This window comes from Micropterus salmoides, unplaced genomic scaffold, assembly GCF_014851395.1.
Source record: "Micropterus salmoides isolate LMB-PRFRI ecotype aquatic unplaced genomic scaffold, ASM1485139v1 Ms_hic_scaffold_7, whole genome shotgun sequence".
Lineage (NCBI taxonomy): Eukaryota > Metazoa > Chordata > Actinopteri > Centrarchiformes > Centrarchidae > Micropterus > Micropterus salmoides.
Window position 1 is genome coordinate 12,602,912 of NW_024044459.1, and position 12,259 is coordinate 12,615,170.

The 12,259-nt window shown below is 37.9% G+C and overlaps 1 long non-coding RNA gene across 2 annotated transcripts; it reads left to right on the forward strand.

The window, feature by feature from the left end:
- Positions 1–529: 529 nt before the first annotated feature.
- Positions 530–11,178, forward strand: LOC119892147. Of its 2 annotated transcripts, XR_005442518.1 has the most exons (7): positions 530–544; positions 3,249–3,378; positions 5,344–5,541; positions 6,996–7,127; positions 7,379–7,488; positions 8,601–8,787; positions 10,247–11,178. It is a non-coding gene; the product is annotated as an uncharacterized LOC119892147 (long non-coding RNA). The 2 variants fall into 2 exon arrangements; XR_005442517.1 differs by lacking the exons at positions 530–544; positions 3,249–3,378 and having other exon boundaries at positions 5,302–5,541.
- Positions 11,179–12,259: the final 1,081 nt, after the last annotated feature.

Genomic DNA, 12,259 nt, shown 5'->3' on the forward strand with positions numbered 1-12,259 from the left:
TGAGAAAATCAAATCAAGCTGGACTTCCACAAGATCAGCATAAAGATGAGATAAAATGTTCCTTTCTTAATCACCATCATTATCATCATACGTCACTCCAGCCAGAAACGGAGGAAGGCAGTTCGAAGTATGCTGAGTGAAAAGAACAATGCAAAGTCCAGAATTACCATTTGACTAAGTTCTGCCAGCATGACGCAGTCCAGCAGCTGAACGGCAAGAACAGGAGCTTGCTGGAGTAAGGTGTATTTCACAGCACATCACATCATGCAAGACAGACAGCAGGACAGAATGCTTAACACGAAGACAAAGCAAGAAAGACAACTGTCAAAAGAACATTATTGGTGCTGTATCAAGTCATCCTGGTACGAAGAAATGGACAATACAGGGAGGAGAGGGTGAAGAAAAGGGCAAATGTGGACATCGGAAAAGAGATTTTGCACAATTTCTAAAACTGATGATGAGATGGAAAAAAAACCAAAAGGACTGAGCTGGAGGAGGCAGGACGGACGCTAGTGACAGGATCCAGCCAAAAAACACACACTGGGTGAGTTACAACCTCTCAGAAATAAAGTAAAAATCTCAAGCACATCGAAACTATATTGAATACCATATTAAGATCTTAGTAAGTAATACTAAACTTGAACATCCTATGTCTGTAATGAATACTGAGCAGTTGTTAATTAGTTCAAACCTAGCAGGTGACATCATTGTTAAATTGTTTGTTTAAAACTGCCCGAGCAGAGGGGCAGATGTAAATATGGTACTATGTGGTATGTGATTTTCAGATTTTGATGAAACATGACAAAACATTTTGGTAATCAGAGCACTGGGAATGGGGAGAGAGGGTGACCACTAAGGAATTTTCTGGACAGTTAAAGAGGGACAGACAGAGAAGAAGGTTGTCTATTTTTTCTATTCTACCACGTGGGCAAAAGGGAGCAGGCTGAATAAAGACTGAATGAAGGTTGCTGAACTAACAGATTTCAATAACATTCGTGAATAACAAAGTAAAAACATTTTTGTGCGCATATCAGTGAATGAGGCCCATTGAGATTTCCTGATTAAATAAAGGTTCTATATATAAGTAAGAGAATATCTTGTGGAGGAATGATGGCCATCCCTCCAACTGAGTTCAATGGACTTCTGTCCTTGGTTGAGTTCAGAGTGAAAAACATGACCACAGATTACTGAAATTAACTGGAAAACAAACTATGAGAATCTGTAATTCTTCTTTCTGATTTTTTATTAAAAAATTGTGGTTGTTTAAATTAGTGTGTGTTCAGGTCCCTCTGGTAAAAGACACCTTGAATATTTCTCTTATACTGTATATCATGACATGGCATAAAATGCTTTTGTGTGACATTTTTGGTAACACTTCAAAATAAGATACACAACAGGAAATAGTGCGGAGAGAATCATGTTCCTGAATATTACATAATCATTAGTAAGTAAGTAAGTAAAATTTATTTAATATAGCACCTTTCACAGAGCTAGTCACAAAGTGCTTTACAAAAACCCCCCAATAATAATAACAATAATAACAAAAGTAACAATAAAACAGTGGAGCAATCAGACAGTCATATATAAGCATCAAACATTATAAAAGCATCAATCAATATAATCAATGTATTTGTGTATGTTAACAGGCGAAGAGTAGGTAAGAGTTAAAGCATGTCTGAGACATCTCAGACATGCTGCATGTTGCAGCATGTCTGAGATGTACCCGGGTGCCTGATCATGCAGCGCTTTGTATGTTAAAACAAGAACTTTGAATTGAATCCTAAATTTAACAGGGAGTCAATGTAAAGAGGACAGAATGGGAGTTATATGAGTTCCCCGGCTGGACCTGGTCAACAGCCTTGCAGCAGCATTTTGGACCATTTTTAAACGGTCCTGGGACGACTTGCTAAGAGATGTAAAAAGGGAGTTGCAATAATCTAAGCGGGAGGAAATAAAAGCATGGATTAATATCTCAAATTCTGGTTTTGAGACAACAGATTTGAGCTTGTCAATGTTTCTTAAATGAAAGAAAAAACGACCTGGTCAGAGTTTTAACATGTCGATCAAAGTGCATTGATGTGTCAAACATTACACCCGATTTATAAGATTTGATTTTACTGCTGATGAAAGTTATCCAATATGCTGAGTGATCGAGGGAGCTATGCTATCGGTTACAACAATAAGGACCTCAGTCTTGTCTGTGTTCAGTTCTAAGATGTTTTTAGCCATCCAGCATTCAATGGCAGTGAGGTAGTTGAACAGTGTGGTTAGTTTGTCATAATCATCTGACCCAAAAGAGACATACAGCTGTCATCAGTGTAACAGTGATGAGAAATGCCCTTGAAATTACTAATAATGTTTCCTAAGGGGAGCATATACAATATAAATAAAATCGGGCCCACCACAGGATAGAGCAGTAGTTTTGGACATGTGAGTTCCCAGTGACACACAGGAGCTCCTCTCTGAGAGGTAGGAGGAAAACCAGTCCAAAGCACTCCCAAAGATACCCACCCACCTCCTAAGCCTATCAATCAGTGGTCGATGCTGCACTAAGATCGAGCAGCACCAAAACAGAGCACTTCCCTGCATCAGAAGACATAACTAGGTCATTTGAGATCCTAAGAAGTGCTGTTTCTGTGGAATAATTCTGATGGAAACCAGATTGGAACTTGTCAAGTATATTGTGAGCTGATTGGCAACAACTTTCTCTAGTATTTTTGAGATGAATGGTAGCTTGGAAATAGGCCTGTTACTCTTATTGTGCATCCCAAAGTAAAGTGATACATTATACTTAGCAGTAACTTAGTAATTTCTCTTGCCTCATGATTCTCTGACCATTACTTAACCATTTTGTCCCAACGAAGGTTAAATGAAGGGCAACTGGACTTGGTTGAAGCTACTGGAAGACGTTTCGTCCCTTATCCAAAGGACTTCTTCAGTTCTGACTGACTGGCAGGGAAACTCAGCTATTTAACCTCAGTCCAGTTGCCCTTCATTTAACCTTCGTTGGATAACTATGACCTGGATGACTGAGAATCTTCATAGACATTTTGTCCCACTTTACTCGATGGGGCAAACTGTTTATGCACCAGACATTCTAAAAACCTGACGTTTCTAATACTAATAATAAATGTATTTAGAGTTTGTTTCAATGTAATAACTAATATACAGTATATAATATTCTAAAATGGGATGTGAACAAATATCTAACTCATATCCATGCATACTTACTGTATATCCACCTCCAGATCCGCCAGATCACGCAGTAGACAGAACATTCCAATCCACCTGTTGGCCACTAGAGGGAGCAATTTTCAAAGGGCCCGGGAGGATTTTTTGTGCTGTTTTGGATAGTTGTAAAGTAAGAACCCCCCCAAGGTGAGTTACAAGAATTTTGGATTAATCTCTTACCTAATCCCTTGGCGTCAGCACCACTGAATCAGAGGAACCCCTGTCACCAATCCAGAATTGCTCTCATGGGTGATGCAACCCGCACTTCCTCATGCTGGTGTGTGTGTGTGTGGCCTGTAAAAACAGAAATATAAACAACTGATATCACATTGACAAACTGGGTTTGGAATTAAGTTTAAATATTCATCAGAAATGAAGGAATCCTTCTATTATTGATCTTTCCATGCTACTAAACATCAGAGTGATGTTTTTGTCCTTTTGCTGTTACTTAATAAAATATATATAATAAATAAATCCATAAAATATGGATACTCATTATGTCAAATGGTTCCACCTTGTTTCTAAACTCAGTCTGACAGCATATTTTGTAATTATATTAATGAGGAGCTATATACCTACAATAAATAGGCCTAGATTATAAATTTACAGACCCTTAGGAGCCCTGAAATCCCACTGTGGCAATTTGTTTGTGATGATTTCATTACTTATACTTATTACTTATTTGGTAATATCCGTCACTCTTGTAGAGGTGGGCATGTGTGAAAATGAAGTTTAAAATAATTTTCTATTCTTTAAGTTGATATAATTTTGATTTGTTGAAAATCATTGCAGCATTAACAGATGGTTTGGGCTCCATCCATGTCTCCTAGAAATTATGTTTACGTCCCATTGTTATGGAATAGCTACTAATGTTAGGCACGCATTCAGTGTTAGGAAAGGCACGAAAGCACACATTCCTTAATTAACATTTTTAAACCATGACGCCCCTACATAGTGATTTCTTTTTTCCAGTGTACCCTTCCATGACCCCCTTTCCCTGAGGATAAAGCATTCTTGTGTGGCTTCCTGTTTCCTCCATTAAAAGCTGTATATCAAACAGATTTCAGTCTGATTTCTGGTCTTTTTGTTGGCTGAAGTTTCTGGCTGTGCTGAAGAAATGAGAATTTCATGAGCTCTGTTTCCAGTGAAAAACATTCCACCATTTGGTTTTACAATCACTAAACCTGAAATATTTGCATGAACTGACAACTGCAACAACAGTGGATATTTTACAGGGTTTTAAATAGGGGGATTTCTATGTTAATGATTAATTCTGTCTGTTTTGATACTATAGAAAAATTAAAAACAAAATGGAGTGAATGTAAATTTCACCTTTTATTTTACTTTGGGGACTGGCTGAAATCTAACCTAGGATTCAAGATTTTACTGCGCAATAATCCCATTTTGTTATAACACTTGAAAACTTTTACCTTAAAATGGTTTTAAATATAGAACTTTTAGTTGTAGTGGAGAATATGCTGTACTTTTCCTTAGGTAATGGACCAAAATAATTCTTCCCCCTCTGGTAAGCCCACCCACAGCCTAACTGCACTATGTGTTACCTGCCTTGACCTTTAAAGAGTGGGTTTGTGGGTTTCCTGTGTAACCCATGTGATGAGTCTAGTGGGTTTATGGTTGTAATATTTCCCAGTGTGTGAGTGTGTGTGTATGTGTGTGTGTGTGTGTGTGTGTGTTAATCAGTCATAAATAGTGTATATAAGCTCAGGTTGCAGTATAGCTAATAGTTACTGAAAGGATGCATGTTGTATTTGCTGCCACAGAAAATAAATAAAAGGTAATTATATCAGCAGTAGCCGATATTATTATTTTTTGGGTGTTAGATGGAGATTCGTGCATAGGCTGTTTATTTAGGCAGTGACCAGCAGAAGTGCCAGACTTCTGGCTATTATATATCTGGTGTGTGTCAATTTGAGATAAGGACGTGTCAAATTACAACAGTAGGCCTACAAATAGCATGCAAGAAAAACAGAGGAAAAAAACAGAGTTAACTTTTAGAAAAGCACATTTTACCAGCATCTCCAGGGGAAACACGATTCAGCCAATTCAAGTCATTTAATTCGTTGAACAAACTTTTTTTTGGCTTTGGAACAGGGCTTCACTCCTGATTTCCGTCCATCCCGCTGGCGCAAGATCAGATTCCTACGAGAGCGCGTGCGTCAGCAGCATCGTAGTAGAAATAGTGCCAGTCCCTGCAGTCTGAAGAGCACCGCACAGCACGCCGAGACACTACTGCTGTCTTCAACAGCCACAGGCTCGACTTTACTACTTCTCAAGACTTTATCGCAGAGGGTAAGTAACTATTGCATCATTTCAAACGTGCAGATTAGCTCCTTTTCCTTGTAGAGTCTGACCAGACTTTAAAGATTGCATGTGCCCGGGGATTGACCTGTTAAGGCAGCACTGGAATAGTTCCTGCAGCACCAGGCCAGGCTTTCTTCTACCCTCTTTTTTGCCTACCCACCTCTGCTGGCGTTATACTGAGTTGACCTGTGCGTGGAGACCTTGAAATGCTGCGGCTCGCACGCCTGTCTTGTCCACGCAGACATCGTTGCTGCTGCAGCCCTATCTTTTCACACCGAGTTAGCCTTTAATAATTTTTCATTTCATCATAAGTTTAACTTATTTAGTTTAGTCAAAGACTTAGAAACATGTGCTCGATTGTATAACACTAACAAACGATGTCTGCGACATGTTCTCCAGAGAGACTTTGAAACTGTAGTGAAGGCATAGCGTGAAAGGTGTCATGTTGTTGGCAGGTCAAAATGCTACTATCAACTGATCACTTTCATCACTGCTGAGAACCGCGCGGGCTTTAATCATCTACTGCAGACGCAGTAGACGCGCTCTTCATCTTTCCCAACATCAGACTAATTTTAGTCGATGGGACTGATACTCGAAATCATGTAGGCTACAGTAGGTAAATTGCCCTAATGTGGGACATTTTTTTGTTTTTCAGACTTCTGTGGCATATTGCGAAGTGAAGCCATTGTATTAAATCAACACCCAATACCATTTTAAAAACCTCAGGATGTGTCCTAATCAAATCAAAAGAGAAAATACAGGTAACACATTCCTAGAGGAAATAACAGACATATTGGTGCTCTTAGTGCAAATTCTTTGAGACAATCGGCGACTTCCTAATGTAGGACAGGAGTGTCTGTAATGTGGGACACTGAAATATATTGTAAAAATTAACCTTTTCATGTAGAATAAAAAAAAAATTAAGTTAGTAACTCTCTTAGTTATGGATGAATGAAACATTGATAACTGAACATCAACAAATAATAGGTATATATCATATAATCTGAAAGTTTTGATGCAATTATGAGACATAAATTAAGCAACTGTTAACACAGGCCTGTGTTATGTTATGCACAATCAGAATTCCTGACTCTAGTTTATTTTACTTCACGACAAACACAAACAATGCCTTATAACACAAAGTGCTGTTTACAGGCAACAAAATCTGACGCAGTCATATTTACAGAGCAGGCAGACTTGTAGATATACTACAAATGGAGCACACATGTTGTTCCTGTTGCTGTGTGATGACTGCAGGTATTTAAATCAACTGAAAAAGGAGGAGTATGGAAGCCAGTAGGGGACTGTAGGCTTCCAAATGATAATGTAAACTGCCAATGATGAGACACTTCTCTTGAAAAACTGGAGTTTATGAAGTTTTTTAAGTACTGCTGATTGTGTATATGACATATTTAAAGGCTTTTCTATCTTCCCCATGTCAGAACGTTGTGGAGAAAACAGCATGTCCTCTCCTACCAAGAAATGTGTTCTCCAGCTTAAAGATGGGAAATTTGTCGCAGTCCGGATGGAATCGACAGTACCGAAGCTGTGTGCTGTTGAACATCAAAACAATGGTACAACTGTTATCTAATGAGCAGACGTATTTCAAAATAACAGATTAACTGTAATGTAAAGGGACCAATCTAATGCACCACTGATCTAAATGTTACCCTCCTACCCTTCCTCAGTGTGCCATAAAAAGTATTTATATTGCAGCAAAAAGCTTTGTTTGATTTTAATCTGATTTTGAATGATTATGGATTACTATGACAAAATTACTGACTCAGACACACAAAAAAAATAGTTGCCTTGCTTCTGTCCTTAGGACCTGTGGTAGACATATGGGAAAAGGAGAATGGGAACGCAATGGCATTACGTTTCCAGCATGAGAATAATTACTATTTGCCAAAAGTGAATGAGAACGGAGACCTACAGGTAAATATAAACCTTTAACAATAGCAATATACTGTATATAATGTATATATAAAACAACGCACAGATCTGCTCACAGGCCCAACTGTGCAGAGAGGACTGAGATTGATGAAAATGTCAGGAGCTATTTTTGTCTCACCTGTTTCCACAAGTTCCATAAATTCCTAAAGTCCCATTTATATTTCCCATAGCCAATGTAATGTGACACTCGGCTTAAATCATCAGTACAAAAGTGAACAACTGTGTTAGAAAATATCAGGTCCTTTGATAAAATGTTACAGACACAAGTCTGTGTACATGAAAACTTCAGGGGAGAAGTTAACTACTCCCAAGGATAATTTCAGAAAGAATGATCCAAATTCTTTCAAAAATCTATTTTATTTAGAATTGTGGGTCAATATTACAATAAAAAGCACTTATGGTGCCCGGCTTTGTTAACAAATTTAACAACAAAATGTTTTGAGTTTGCTATTCTTGCCTTTTTCCTTCATAGCAAGGGTAGCCGAGGTTCATGGGCATTGTAGTATTTAAGATTTCTTAGAAACGAAGTTGAGATTATTTCAACTGATCGCCCTAACATAAACGTATATCATTACACATGAACGGGAAGAGTTGGTTAGAGTAAATATGCACCTATGCAGCTTTATGAAGCCAAAATTCTGAATATAATGAATATCCAGATATGGACATATTGATTATTTTCTCCCCGTGAAAAGTTCTCACTTTTTGATCTTTTAACCTATTGTAATTGGTGTGAAACCAAGCTGAAAGCATGTGGCGATGTTAAAACATTTAGAAAAAAGGGGCCAGTTAGTTTTCAGATGTGGCCATGGCCACCCCTCTGGCCCCATTCCTGACCACAGCTGATTTCTGCAAGAAGATGCAAACTACAAACTATTTGTAGCCACTTTTCAATCCTACAGTGTGTGAGCGTTTACTGCTCAAAAGATAGATAAAGTGTTCAACATCTCTCAAAATCACAAACAGGGCTCTTTATAGGTGGCAAATAACTGAAACTAACTTAAAAATTGATATTAAGTGCACGCTCACCTTGCTTCCTTATGCCTAAAATGGGACCAAAACATGGCCAAACAATGTGTTTTGTGTGTTCACAGCTGGAGATGGCTGAAATTCCGAATGATACATCTGATGGTTACTGGTTTCAGAAGAAAGATGTGGGAGGCGGTGATCATTACTACCTTCAATCTGTGTTCAACAAGAAACACCTAATCAAACAAAACGTACAAAGAAAAGTAATTTTCATCCTCGGTGACTTGGGGGGAGGGCGTTGAGGTAACAGATGTAAGTTTACATTTTTCTTTGGTCTTATACTCCTTTTTCTATGATCTATATAAATACTTTCCCCTGTATTTGAGATTTTTTTTCCAGTTAAAAATTATAATATTTTTACACTGGGGACTAAGCTCTCCAAACTTTGAGTTTGTATGTGCTCGGCTGGTATGTTGGCACGCCCATCACTACTGACTAGCATACTGTAAAATGTCAAACATATCTCTATTAATAGTGTCGGGAACTGTGATAGATCGCCACCACAATAAATGAGATTCAGCTAAACCAAACTGTTTAATTTATATATCAATTGTGGCTTAAATAGTTTTTAAAAAGTAGGCTTTCATTTCATGTGATTGTCAGGTGAAGAAAAACATAGACACTGGGCACACTGCCACCTCAGTGTAATTCATAGCTTACAAATACTTTGTAATTATAGCACTTTTCCACATATTTCCTATAACCGAAAGTCTATAGCCATTGTAGCGGCTCAACGATAAAGTGGTGCTTTGAGCTAAACGTTAATGCTAAGCAGATGTAATTTTTACCATGGGCACCATCTTAGTTTTGTGTAGTGGCATATCTCAGTAGCAGGAAACAAAGCACAGCCGAGGCTGATGGGAATGTAATTAGTTTTGTAGGTAGGCATAAACCAAAGTAGTGGACAAATTATAATTTTAACCAGATGATGTTGCTTGATGAAATAAATGTTCAAAGGGATTACAATTGATCCTTGTTGAGACCTTTCACTCAAAACCACAAATGTAAACTTCATGGTGGTGCTAGTGGTAAGGTCAAGGGATCACCAAGGTCAGTAGCTTTCAACCTCTGGGCACCAAATGTCATGTCAACCCATCAAATAGTTGTTGAGATATTTCAGCCTGGAACAACTGACCAACATTGCCATCCATAGAGTCATCATAGCATGGCTAAACAATATGTTGCTTAGATGAATCAGTTACAAATAATGGTACTGAAATGCCACTGTTCCTCGTTAAAGAAGCCGGAGTACAAGTGATCTTCTGTATCTCTTTATGGACTCACAGGTGCTCAGTGATAAACAAGACAAAACAGGCATTAATACACTATTTCACTCTCAAAGAAATTGTTTCCTTGTTTGCCAAACAAAGACAGTAACGTTTGCAGGAACAAACTGTTTATATATTTGTAAAATTAGGTTCCTGGTGTTTCCCTGGCCTCTTCTCTTTAGCTTTCAGAGAGCAAGAACCTTTACCTGAATTATTTATGAACACATTATCTCTCAGTCTTTATCATTTTAGCAGCGTTTTCTTCATTTCCCCCTCGTCTCAATGCATGATGATTGACTTGTTACGTGTTTGTGACCATGTTGACCATGAATGGTGGCATCACATGCACTCTATATGCATGAAAAAATTAGTTTTACAATGACAAGCTGTTCACTCATGTAGGCTCTCCGCTCTCCTTCAGACTCCTGTGTTTTTTTTCGCAGGTATCCATCACCGACTCAGATTAACTGTCTACCACATAACTCAAGATTTCCGTGTTTCCTCTACACTCTACCAGGTTCTGGGCCAAGCAGCTGTGCAGTTATTTAGATAATTTTTTCTTCTTGGGTGACTAAGTGTCCTTTTTGTTAAACGTAACAGAAATGTGAAGTTGGGGATTTGGAAAAGTGAAGTTGGGATTTTGGAAAAGACAGATAATTAATTGAAGCAGCAGTTACTAAGATGTCCTGATTTTTTTTATCCCGGGACAAACTCCCATATCCTAAACTTCCTATACTGTCATTTTATAGTGTGTTTTTGTTAAACCTTTGCTGCTGGTACATTCCATTAAACCTGTCTTTTAAACTCTACAGGCCCTAAGCCTAATATACAATTGTTTTCAAAGCCTGAATATACTCTGCATGACTAAGTGATCTTTATGTGTAAAATTAGAAGTTTCCCTTTTAATGTGATAATTTTCCTCAAATTCTTATGATGTGTTGGTATTTAAGTGGGGACGGGGGTATTTAATGTTTTATGACTACTGTATGTCTGTGAAGCCAGAATTTCTTCTCACCTAAAGTTATTTGGTTAACTAGAGTTACTGAAACAGGCTGTTGGGGTTAATTTCCTATTCATGACCCATTACACTGAATGGCAGTAAAGCTGACCTCGTTTGAGTAAGAGTAGTAGCTAAATAGTCAATATTATTCATTTTTCAGCAGCAGCACTTAAGCAGTTATATCAAAAAGTTGGATCAACACTTGAATTAACTTTCCCAGCATTTAGATAACACCTGCAACTGTTAAACTGACCCAAACTGAAGACAATTAATGTTTTCAACAACACCCCCCTTTTTTAGGTTTAATGTGTGGAAAGGGTCTTGCTTGGCGTTGGGAAAGAAAAGCTTTATATACTGTATTGTTTGTCATTTTTATAATTACATTGTTACTGTAAATATAAGAATATTTTTAATAAACAGTGTATGTCCTGAATGGTGTCCTGGTAGTTGTGTAAAACATGTTCAGAGACGTAGTCAGTGAGATAAGGGGGTTAAATTAATGTTTGAGTCACTCTGGCTCTCATCACAGACTCTCATGGTGTTTTGCTGTAGATATGAGTGAAAACATCAAGTGAGATTAAATCTGTTTAAATATGGCTAATTATATAAACAAAACAAATCCCTTTTACCCATTTCAACCTCCCCCAATTACTCAATGTTATATGGTTCCCCCTCCCAGCTCTCTCAGGCCTCACACTATGAGTCAAAGATATAACACCATTGTTGTGCATTTTCACTTTCAACAATTGTTCCACAGATCAGCTGTGACAAGTTCATGCTGTGTAAACAAGCATGCCTGAACAATGTTGAAACTCCACAAAACATAATAGAGTTAAGATTAAAATGAATATTTATTTAAATGTTGAGACTGACTCTTGTCACTTTGGTTCAGTTCTTTTTGAGAAAGGACTACATCTATCCATGAGCGGCAAATGTGATGAATTTATTTTTATGAAAGTTAGAGAAAGAAAACAAAATCAAAGAGACAAAATACAAAACATTAACAGGTATTATTATTGTATTAGCAGTAGAGCCTAATAACTGAATACAATGGATACAGGTGTGAAGGACAGTATGTAAATAGACATTGGTAAGAGCCTATAGTAATGCTGGCACTGAGCTTGTGCTAAAGCTATGTCTGCTAAGGCTGTGGTTACAAATGTCATAGGGGCGATACATAACAGCCTCCAAGTACTGTACTGAGGCATCCAAATGGCAGACCAGCTTGTGGGTAGCACTGTACAGGTGGATGCTGAAAGGTTTGTTATAGGTTGGACTAGCTTCCAGATTTATAGAGACTACAGTATATTGTTTAGAGATTGACCCAAAAATGGACTACTCAGACATTAAGATGGGAGCTTGCCCAAGACGAGTGTTAGCTGCGTCTTTATTTTTTCGACCTTCTCTGTAGTGGTGGTATTATGCTCATTTTAAGGTTCATAATCCTATTTAGGGG